The sequence below is a fragment of the Jaculus jaculus genome, unplaced genomic scaffold, assembly GCF_020740685.1.
Source record: "Jaculus jaculus isolate mJacJac1 unplaced genomic scaffold, mJacJac1.mat.Y.cur mat_scaffold_37_1_1805170_arrow_ctg1, whole genome shotgun sequence".
NCBI lineage: Eukaryota > Metazoa > Chordata > Mammalia > Rodentia > Dipodidae > Jaculus > Jaculus jaculus.
This window is the reverse complement of record NW_025423493.1, coordinates 1,214,872-1,227,002: the sequence shown is the minus strand read 5'-3', so window position 1 is coordinate 1,227,002 and position 12,131 is coordinate 1,214,872. Positions and strand designations below refer to the sequence as shown.

At 43.1% G+C, this 12,131-nt stretch overlaps 1 pseudogene; it reads left to right on the top strand.

The window, feature by feature from the left end:
* Nucleotides 1-10,674: 10,674 nt before the first annotated feature.
* On the top strand, nucleotides 10,675-11,470 carry LOC123457346 (annotated as a pseudogene).
* The last annotated feature ends 661 nt before the right edge of the window (nucleotides 11,471-12,131 follow it).

Here is a 12,131-nt window from a genome sequence, read left to right as displayed (position 1 = left end):
GCTAGGACTCAGCAAGAAACCTAATGGCTTCTTACCTGCTACTTCCATGCAGGAGTTGGAATTATCATTTCAATAGTCACAGTTAACTATTGGCCCTTACCTCTTCCCCCATGCTAAAATCCCCGCCTTCGTCCCCAACATTATATAGGCAACTGCTTGTAACAATAAAGCAAGTTCCTATGAGTTCCTGCTTCAAGACTCCTGACTCAATGTGGTTTTTCTCCGGAGAATAGGAGAGGTTTTGAGTTGTCCGACATCCACCCTTCTCCTCAACCCCTTGGGAGGAACCAGCTGGCCTGGTCCCTCCTCAGAACTACCTGCCCACTGGGGAGGAGCCCGGCAAGAACATTTTTCCAGCTTATTTTATAGAACACACTCTACTGGCTTTTTTATTAGTTTTTTTTCCTCTTTTTGTTTTATATTCTATTCTTAGTTCTTTTTACTTTTCTTTCCTTGGTTCCCTTTCATCTGCCTGTGCCTCACATGCTGCTGTCCATGGACTCCACTGATGGACAGATTTAGATGGGTTTTCATCAGCATGGGGAGGGGGTGACCATGCCATGTCAGAAGGAGGATAATGACTGGAAGTTAGATGAGCCACCTCAGATTCGCTGGGAGACAGGATGTCAGTAAGTGGAAAATGGTCAGTCACCATTTGTTGCCATCCTTTTAATATGAACATTTACTGGGCTATGAATGCAAATATGTGATGTTTTGATAGACACAGATCCAGAAAGAGAAATGACCCTTAATTTATTGACATTTTGTTATATTTTGAACTCCAACCCAAAATAATATGCATTATTCCCGGCTGCTTTGTGAAAAGAGTATAATAGCAATGCATTTTCCTTTACTTTGATGCATGGTCTTCAGTTCCTTGGATGTAGCAGAATACAGCTCCTCAATTACATCATTCCACATTGTGGCTCCTGGGGAAATTCACTTTATTCTAATAATATTTGGCCTACAATGGGAGCTAGCTTAAGATATAATTTCGTTGGATTCAAAAAGAGTGTTTAATTAGTAAAATATGAATTACAGTTTCAAAGCGACCCTAAGTGAAGATTTTTTCCATTGCCATGCTTTTTAATGTTAAATAAATATTTAAAATAAAAATATGCTATATTTGTGAATGTTTGCTTTTCTCTAATTTTAAAATTTCTATATTGATGATCCATAATCAGTCACCAGAAATGAAGAGATGGCTGTTAAAGTGTTTTATGTGCAAGCCTAAAGAACAAAATTCAGATGACCAGGACCCATGTAAAGCCAAATACAGTGGCACATGCTTCTGCAATCCCAATATGGCAGGAGGAGGCAGAGCTGGGTAAGTCCAGAAGCTTGTGGGTCAGATATCCTGGCATACTCAGAGGTGAACAAGAGAGATCCTGCATGAAGCCAGGTAAAAAGCAAGGACCAACATCCTGAGGTTGTTCTCTGACATCCCCATGGCACACACATGTTCATATACACAAACACTCTTTTTAAAATGTCATTAATGGGTTGGTGTTTTAGCTCAGAGGATGAGCACTTCCCTAGCAAACACAAGGCTCTGGGTTTGGTCCTTATCACCAGAAAAAAAAAAAAAAAGATAATATGTCATTAAGCAAATGGTATTCTAGCTCAGGGTACAGAGCTTGCCTAACAATGCAGGGTACATATTATGCTACATGGAAACAAAATTAATTGACATGAACATGAAGTGTGTTTACAAGTGGCATTCATTCGTAACTTAGTAGAACACCTTTCTGGAACTGTATATCCACCACAAGCAGCAAAACCCTAGCTCTAAAATGCTCTTTCGAGTAGTTTCTCCTTCTCAGTTCATCACTGTCCTGTTTGGGACAGATAAAATAGGCATTAAGGGGCTGGAGACATGGTTTAGCAGCAGTCGCTTGCCTGAAAAATCAAAGGACCCAGGTTCTTCTGTTCCCCAAGACCCACATAAGCCAGATGCACAAGGTGGTGCATGCATCTGACTTTTTTGTTGTTGGTGTTGTGGTTGGAGGCCCTCATGTGCCCATGTTCTCCCTGTCTTCCATATTTCTTTTGCCTTTTTCACAAATAAATAAATATTTTTTTAAATAAGAAATAGGCATTAGGAGTCCTGAGGGCTTGAAGAAGCTAAAGGAGAAAAATGGGTGAAAAGTGCTGCAGAAAGCTAGATCTTTACTGCTATGTAGCGATTAAATTGTATCTTTTCCTTTATTCAGTGACTCCATTCTAGGCTTTATCTACCAACATTTCCAACATTGATATAGAATTTAGCTATATTATCACCAATATGTCAAGTTAAAAGTGTCAAATAAAGTTGAAAATATGACAAATTATCATTATTTTATTTATTCAGGTGCGTGTATGCATGTGTCAGGGAGGCACACATACCATGGTGTATGTATGAAAGTCAGAGGACAATTTCTAGGTCTGTTTTCCACCTTCTTTGAGACAAGGTGTCTTGCCACTGAGAACAAACTTGCAGATTGCAAAGAACTTTTACAGCAGCTGGCCCATTAGCTCCTGACTCTGTCTCCCATTTGCACAGGCATCGGGGCATCACAGTTGCTTGCATCAATTTCCATCTGGCTTTATGTGGGTGCCAGGGAACTGAACCTGGGCCAGTACACTTTGCAAGAAAGCACCTGAATCACCTCCCAAGCCCTTATCCATATTGTCTTTATAGAATTTTACTTCAATCTTTTTTTTAAATTGTTTGTATGTTTGTTTCAAGGTAGGGTCTCACTCTAGCCTAGGCTGACCTGATACTCATTTTGTAGTCCCAGGCTTGTCTTGAACTCATGGTGATCCTCCTACCTCTGCCTCCCAAGTGCTGGGATTAAAGACATGTGCCACTATTCTGCTCCTATGTTTATAGGTATTTTTATAGTTTATTTTTTATTTATTTGATTTATTTCAGGAAAGGAGAATGGGTGTGCTGGTGTCTTCAGCCAATGAAAATGAATTCCAGATGCATGCACAAACTTGTACATCTGGCTTACATGGGACCTGGGGAATTGAACCTGGGTCCTTTAGCTTCACAGGCAAATGCCTTTACCACAAATTGATCTCTCCAGCCCTTTATAAATTTTAATAGATAGCTAGCCTCATGTTTTAATGCATACAAATAACTGGTGGATCTTGGAATATAATCATGCTCTTTTTTAATAAGCATAAATTTAGTCATACAGAAGGACAGACTACATAAAACATAGAACACACGACATGAGATGGTTGGCCAACGTTAGACATAATAACATGAATCATGGAGAGACATCCTTTTAAGATTATAGTTACATTTTAAATTGGTGAGGAGTTAATCTTAACAGAGCAATAGCCAGTGGTTTGATTTTTTGACTTTTTTTTTTCTTTTTTTGGTGGCTTGTAATGAAAAAAAAAAAAGGAGGAAAGGTAAAAGGAAGGAAATACCCTAAATGCTGTTGAATGACTTTAACTTTTAGCAAAGAGAGAAAAATTAGATGTCCATATGTACAAGAAGTTAAAGAGGTACAGTAAAGACAGTAGCTTCTTTAAGAGAGTAGAGTTTGTATTTGATTTAGTGAGATGGTTTAAATTTGGAGTGAGAGATACTGTAACGTCATAGCCAGAAGGCAGAACTGTGTGTGAGAGGTAGAGTTTTAGAAGGGGCAGGATTTTAGAAGGTTTTTGGTGACAAGGGAGAATTTGGTAGGTAGAACAAGAAGTACAAAAGGAAGAGTGGGAACTGAAAGAAACAAGCCCTGAAGACCACTTGCTATATCTTAGGAGGAAGTTATCAAGATCAATAAGAATACTAAAATAAAAAGTACCAAATTTAGGCCAGTGATGGCTATTAATCATGCTCTCTTGAATATACACTCAGGCATGTATATACTACAGACTAAAGACATGTAAATACTACAGGATAAAGTCAAAATAAAGAACATATCATATTTGAGTATCAGGGCCTCCTGGAGCTGCAAATGAACTTCAGTACACACACTACTTTGTGCACCTGGCTTTACATGGGTACTAGGGAATCAAACTCAGGCTTTGCATGCAAGTGCCTTAATGACTGAGACATCTCACCAGCTCCCTCACTTTCAGTAACTAAATAGTTCGTTTGGGGCTGCAGAGATAGCTAAGTGGTTGAGGGACTTGCCTGCAAATCCTAATATATTGAGTTCAATTCCCCAGTGCTCACATAAAGCCAGATGCAAAGAGTGGTCCATGAATCTGCAGTTTGTTTGCAGTGGCAGGAGTCCCTGGCACACCCATTCACTCTCATTCCCTTTTTGTCTCTCTGCACTTGCAAATAATTAAGTAATTAATTAAAATATAGTTTGTTTTCATTAAGGGGTCTTGTATGATGCCAAGTACCATGAAGACCATATTCTCCTTTGTTTTATGTGGGTTCTAGGCAATCAAACTCAGGTCCTTAGGCTTAACAGGCAAACGCCTTAACCACTGAACCATCTCTCCAGCCCAGGATGATCTTTCAAGGTATTCCCTCCCATGTTCTGTCCTCTCATTCGTTTTGTACCCTCCATCCTCCTTGTCACAACGTTGATGGGCTCACCACCTTGCTAGCCTTGTGCAGGTTCCAGTAACCATGGTGGAGTCATGAATGCCCCAAGCTACTCCTAACCACACAGGGCTGCTCACATTCTTTCTGCCTAGCAGTGTTCGCTGAGTCCTACAGAGTGTGGGAAAAATCTCTTTTACTATTACGACCTTCACAGCCTTGGATTTTCTGCTTTATTGGGGTATTCTTAATATTTTATTTATTTGCAAGCAGAGAGAGACAGGGGGAAGACAGAGAGAATAGGCACCCCAGGGCATCTAGCCACTGCAAATGAACTCCAGACTTATGCACCACCTTGTGTATCTGGCTTATGTGGGTACAGGGAAATCCAACCTGGCTCTTTTGTCTTTGCTGGCAAGCACCTTAAATGCTAAACACATTTCTCCAACCAAGGACCATCTTCTTTAAAGGTGTCCCCTCCTGTGCCACTGAGCCATCTCTCCAGCCCCAAGATTTCCTATTTCTAACTACTTCTCAGAAATTTTCACTCAAATGATTATTCTATGCATTCACAAGAGTGAGGAGTCATTTTTTGAAGTTTTAAAAAATAGATAAAAGACACTACCTCTTCACTACCTCTGTACACTACCTCTGTACTTCACTACCTCTGTACACCTGTTTATTGTGAACAACAACAGAAGGTCAATTCATTATTTCATTCACTTTGAGGTAGAATTTCACTCTACTCTGGACTGACCTGGCTCTCAATTTGCAGTCCTGGCTGGCCTTGAACTCATGACACTCCTGCTACTTCAATGTTGCCAAGTACTCATATCATAATTGTGTGCCAGCATCAATACCAGCTTTCCCTTTATAATCTTAAAGTAATGTAAAACAGTATAGCAGTGAGTTTTATATGTTAATTTAAGAAAATTGTATTTATTGTTAAAATTACTTTATTTATTTATTAGAGACAGAGAGAGTGAGTGTATGTGTATGGAGGCAAATGCAGAGAGAGAATAGGCATACCAGGGCCTCTAGCCATTGCAAAGGAACTCCAGACTCATGTGCCACCTTGTGCATCAGGCTCTACATGGATCCTGGGAAATTGAATCCAGGTCCTTTTGGCTTTGCAGGCAAGTGCCTTAACTGCTGAGTCATCTCTCCAGGGCCTGATGAAGGATAATAAATCATACATGGATTATTTAAAGATGAGAGGATATGTGTCGGTTTTGTAGAAATATCCCATTTTGCATGAAGGACTTGAACTTTTGTGGATTTTTGTACCAGTGGTATTTTGAGGGGTACTAACAATCATCCTCAGGGAGGGTGTGGTCTCCCAAGTCTACTGCTGTGGTCACTGCGAACTGTCAATCATCCTCAGGGAGGACGTGGACACATGATTCTGTCCCTCATACTTGATGCAGTGCTGACAGGCCCATGATGTGCACAAAAACTGCACCCGTGTCCTATGTAGAAGCAGTTCAGCATGAAGATATTAAAGCGTACTTGGGTAATAGCCCTAAATTTTCCACAGACATTGCTCAATGATCAGTGGAGGCAAAAATCGACCTTCCTGGAGTATAAAATAGACATCTCAGGGGAACCACATTGGAATAAGAACTGTTGCATTTTCTGCTTGATATTCTACAAATCTAACATCATAGACAATACACAGGAGTGTCTTGGGATACTTTTATGGTTAAATGAAAAAGGCATTGGAAAGTGGATAATACCGACAATTTATAACAGTATGTCTGATTTACCCCAATTATTCAGCTATCAATACATCCATGTATATAAGAATCGATCTACATCCTTACCCACCATATTAAATATGGCCTGTCTATCATCTATCTACCTATGTACCCATCCAAATGCCAATGCATTCATCCACACATCTATATTCCCATGCACACATCTGTTTTACTATCCATCCTTCTGTCTCTGCCTCTTTTAAACCAATTGATATCTATCTATCTATCTCTCATCTATCTACACACCCAAATGCCAACATATCCACGTACACATCTATATACCTATGTACCAATCCCTTCATCTATCCATCCTTCTGTCTCTGTCCTGAACCCATTGACATTTATCTATCTATCTGCCTATCTATCTATCTATCATATATCTATCTGCTTATATACCCAAATAACAGTGCATCCATGTACACATCTATATCTATCAATCCATCCACCTACCTGAATACCAATGTATTCATGTACACACCTATATACTCATGCTCCCATCCTTTCATCTATATCTTCTTCTGGCTCTGCCTCTCTCGAACCAGTTGATATTGATCTATCTCGACATCTATCCATGGTTCTCTCTAAGAGAAGGTAAGGCAAGCACAAGGTCACACGTGCCCACTAGATGGCACAAGCTGAGGCCCTGGCATTCAAATTCTCCCACCCCCATTTCTTTCACACTCACTAAATATATATTCAGGAGGCAGAGGTAGGAGAGTCACAGAGTTTGAGGCCTACCTGAGACTACAGAGTGAATACCAGGTCAGCCTGACCTACAGCAAGACCTGAATTTATAAAATAGAAACAACAACAACAACAACAAAGAGTATTTTCATTTTTTCCTTGGCATCATGGTGCATGCTTTTGATCCCAGTACTAGGGAGTCAAAGGTAGTAAGTGCATGGCTGTGAGTTTGAGGCCACACAGAGACCACATAGTGAATTTCAGGTCAGCCTGGGATAGAGTGAAACCCTATCTCAACCCTCCCGCTCTGCAAAAATTAGGAGAGTATCTTCATTTAATTTGTGTTTCTCACTAGAGCCCAACATGTGATGGAGAGACTTGTTGAGTTTTGTGCCTAAGAGCTTTGGAAAATGAGTACTGGGAGACAGTGTGTGAGTATGTGAGGCTGTTGAAATTGCGAGTGACATGTCTCTGGGTGAGGGATGAAGAATGTGGGTGGCATCTGTCTGTGGGCACTGCTGTTATCAACTCACTTTACAAATTATTCAATATTTCCAGGCAAGGCACTGGATCTACACTTTACATTCCAAAATTAGTTACCATTTGTCCAGAACCTTACCTCTTCCACAAACTCTCTTAGCATCCAAGACTTTGTTTTTTTGTACAGCCTGAAGCATTTCTGGAACTGCAGATGTCTAGTAAATTTCTAGTAATTCAGAAATAAAATTAAACACACACACACCCCCTCTGAGCTTTGAAGAAAAGAAGAAAATGGCACATTAGATACCAACTTGCTTACCTAGCAATAGCCATGGGGCATTAAAGAATTTAATTTAAGGGCTGGAAAGATGGCTTAGCAGTTAAAGTACTTCCCTGTTCCAGAGACTGCAAGCATGCCATTTCAGGATCACAAGGAATCAAGTGCTGAAGAGTTGCATGACACAGTTCCAGCCCAGTTATCTCTTCCTTGGAGTCCAATGTGGCCCCTCTATAGAAACATCTTTGGCTCTCTGCTCTATAGATATCTATGGTTTTTTGGTATAATGTTTGTCTTTTTCTGTCTTTCACTTGGTATACCAATCTCTAAGTTTACTTTTCCAGCAAAAATGGATGTTAGAGCCTGGCACGGTGGTTTATGCCTTTAATCCCAGCACTTAGGAGGCAGAGGTAGGTAGATCACCGTGAGTTCGAGGCCACCCTGAGACTATTGCCAGGGTGGCCTGGACTAGAGCGAGACCCTACCTTGAAAAAAAAGAAAAAGATGTTAATGAAGTGTTGGTCAATGTATCTGAAAAATGCTGTGGCATAGAATTGGAAAAACAAGAAAATAGGTCAGAAATAATTGTTTTCTTTAAAGGCCTTAAAGGAAGTTGGGTATGGAGTACTGTACACTGAGGAGGAAACAATGAACCTCCTGGAACAGTATAAGAATTGTTCTATGACTAACTTTTCTGAATTGTGGCAATTGCAGCAAACTATGACTCTTTACAAGAATCCTTACAGGAAAAACAACTGAGGTCAGAAAGAGTTCAATTGGCAGGACCAAGGCCTTAGTATTGGAGGGACATGGAAAGGGGAATTCAAAAGAAATGGTGGGGGGGGGGTAAATGGGTTTATTGGATCAATGGTAGGAACCCCCCCCATTTTGTGGCTGTTCTGTCTCTCAGCATTAATACAGTCATTGAAAGTAGGAGCTCAGGAAATTGCAAGTTCTTAACTGCATATACATGGGGAAAGTGTGAAAATAGTTAATCATTATAGGGCCCTGATGATTGTACTTGAGGTAAATAATTATGAGATTGTTTGATGTAAAGAAATAGCAAAGTTTCTATGAATTCTGTGGAACTGTACCTTTCTTGAAGTTTGCTCTTGCATGACATGATCAGAAAATAAAAGACTAAGGTTAAGAGCTGTGGCAGGAGAGAGAGAGAGAGAGAGAGAGAGAGAGAGAGAGAGAGACAGAGAAACTCAGCTGCTTTCAGCATTAGCCTGGTCAGCTTGCACCAGAACTTGACTTCCAGTCATCATTGTACTGTTCCCTTTCACACCTCTCTTCAGGGACCCTCCTACAAGCTGGGGCTGGACCCCGGCATCCCTGCAAAGCTGAAGGCGGCTTGTTCAATTCTCCAGGACCCACGTAATCCACATGCACAAGGAGGTACATGAGTCTGGAGCTCATCTGCAGTGGCTGGAGGTACTGACATGCCCATTATATCTCTATCTGCTCTCTCTCCCTCTCAAATAAGTAAATAATTAAAAATAACAAAAGATATGGACTATTAACTTCCTTGACTTGTAGATCTTTGCCTAAATATTCCCAAGCGCCAATGTTAATATGGTAGTCCTTTCTAAAAACATTGTATTTATTTATTTTTGTTTAACAGAGAAGGTGTGGGGGGAGAAGAAGATAGAGACAGAATGGGCACCCTAGGGCCTCCAGCCACTGCAAATGACAATTCTAGACACATGTGCCAGCTGTGTATCTGTCTTGTGTGTGTACTGGGGAATTGAAGCCTGAGTCCTTAGGCTTTGTAGGAAAGTACTTAACCACTAACCCATCTCCCCACTCCCGTCATGTGACACTTCTATCACAATGCCCATGTGTGTTATTCTGATGTTGTTTCCCTGAGCCTTCCTTACCATTATCCAGAAGGTTCATTCTTACAATTCTATCTCTCTCAGTTCCCTTCCACTCAGAATGCAATAAAAACCAATGGACAATAAAAACATAGACAAGAGGGCTGGAGATATTGCTCAGTGGTTAGGGTATTTGCCTGCAAAGCCTAAGAACCCAGGTTTGATAACCCAGTACCCATGTAAAGCCATATTCACACGGTGTTACATGTGGCTGGAGGCCCTGGTGTGCCATTCTCCCTTCCTCTCCCCCCCCACTCTCTCTCTCTCTGTAACAAATAAATAAAATATTTAGGAAAACGATATTTAAAAAAAATAGGCATAGGTACATGACAAAAAGTCTCCAGGTATGTCCTGTCAACTTGTTTTTCCTTGAAAATGTTTACATAGGTAGGCCAGAACCATGGGGCATGGTAGAGAAGCATCATTAGATGGAAGATAGAGAAACAGACATTTAAGGGATAAAGGACAGGGCATTAGAATGAATCAACTGTTTTGTTGTTTTTGTTTTGAGGGAAAAAGAGCCATGATTTATTTATTTTTATTTTAGAGAGAAAAAAATTTGTGTACCAGAGCCTCAGCCAATACAATCAAACTCCAGATGCTTGCACCACATAGTGGGCATTTGGGAATTTGCACTTGCCTCACCCTACTGTGTCTGCCTTACATGGGATCTGGGAGAGTCGAACATGAGTTCTTAGGCTTTGCAGGCAACCACGTAACTGCTAAGCTATCTCTCCAGCCCAGGAACCATGATTTAGAAAATCACTCCAGGCGAGCATCGAAGGGCCGCGGGAGGGGGGAAGGAGGAGGAGGAGGAGGGAGGAGCGGGGCCACGAGGGGGGGAGGGGTGAGGAGGAGGAGGAGGAAGAGGAAGAGGCCTGGCGCCCAGGAGGGAGCAATAGAATTTCAAACACAAAAAACCCGCAGGAGCAGCGCAGCTCCGTGCCCCGCGGGGCCACCTCCCCTCCATCCCTCCCTCCCATCCGAGATGCTGCGGCAGCGCCGGAGCTCGGGCCGGGGCCACCACCGGATGGCGGAGTGGGGGGTAGTACCGCACGATTGCGCTTCGCGCCCTGTGCGGGCTCCGGCAACCCCGCCATGTCACGATCCACCCAGCAGAAGGAGTACAAATGCGGGGACCTGGTGTTCGCCAAGATGAAGGGTTACCTGCACTGGCCGGCCCGGAGTGATGAGATGCCTGAGGCAGCCGTGAAATCCACAGCCAACAAATAACAAGTCTTTTTTGGGGGGACCCATGAGAAGGCATTCCTGGGCCCCAAAGACCTCTTCCCTTACGAGGAGTCCAAGGAGAAGTTTGGCAAGCCCAGCAAGAGGAAAGGGCCTCCTCTGGTTACCAGTCTTCCCAGAAAATCAGCAGAGTGGAAGAGCCGGAGCTGGAGCCAGATCCGGAAGCCCCCCGAGGGTGATGGCGATAAGAAGGGCAATACGGAGGGCAGCAGTGAGGAAGAAGGGAAGCTGGCCATCGATGAGCCGGCCAAGAAGAATAAGGGGGCACTGAAGAGGAGAGCAGGGGACCTGTTGGAGGACTCCCCAAAACGTCCTAAGGAGTCAGAAGACCCTGAAGGAGAGGATAAGGAAGTGGCCACCCTGGAGGGTGAGAGACCCCTTCCTGTGGAGGTAGAGAAGAATGGCACCCCCTCTGACCCGGTCTCTGGCCGGGGGCCTCTGGAAGAAGAGGAAGAGGAGGAAGAGGCCGAGGCACCTGGCGTCAGAGATCATGAGAGCCTGTAGCCACCAATGTTTCAAGAGGAGCCCCTGCCCCGTTCCTGCTGCTGTCTGGGTGCTACTGGGGAAACTGGCCATGGCCTGCAAACTGGGAAATCTTTTCCCACCCAACCCGCTCTTCTCCACTCACTTCCGCATCTAGCCTAGCCCCAGTTATTGACCTGCCCGCACCCTCAGGTCCCTCCTCTACCCCACGATCCGATCCGAGTCTGGGCCATGCCTTTTGTTCCCTGAGATGAGGTGAGGCCATTGTGTCTCCTGCTTAGACTTGTCTCCCAGGGCTTCTGTTGGGGGGTCTGGGCTCCTATTTACATTTCCTGATTTCTCCTGTCCCACACAGGCATTCTATGCTTTGGGCTGGGTTTGGCCAGGAGTGGAAGTGACTGAGCTGAGCATAAACTCCAGTGTGGAAGGGCAGGGTGGTTTCTCCTCAGTTCCTGTCCCCTGTTCCCGTAACTATTGTCCCGTCTGCCTAGATTCAGGAAATAGGGGACAGGTGTGGGAAAGGGCCTCTGTTCTATAAATTCTTATTGACAATTCCCATTCTTCTTTTGCTGACCCCAGGAGTTCTGGGAGTAGTTTGTCATCAGAAGATTTTGAGGCTTCCAAGTTGTTAGGGCCAAGGACCTGGAGAGAGCTGACACATGAAGGGCTGACTCACTTATTCTGTGGGAGCTTTGAACATCTAACCCTCTTGAAGTGGGGTGACCTAGGGAGGGATACCCCTGCTTCCCTCTTCCTTCTTCCCACAGTGCTCAAGGCCAGCCTGCAGTCAGATAGATCACCCAGACATAAAGACACATTTTATA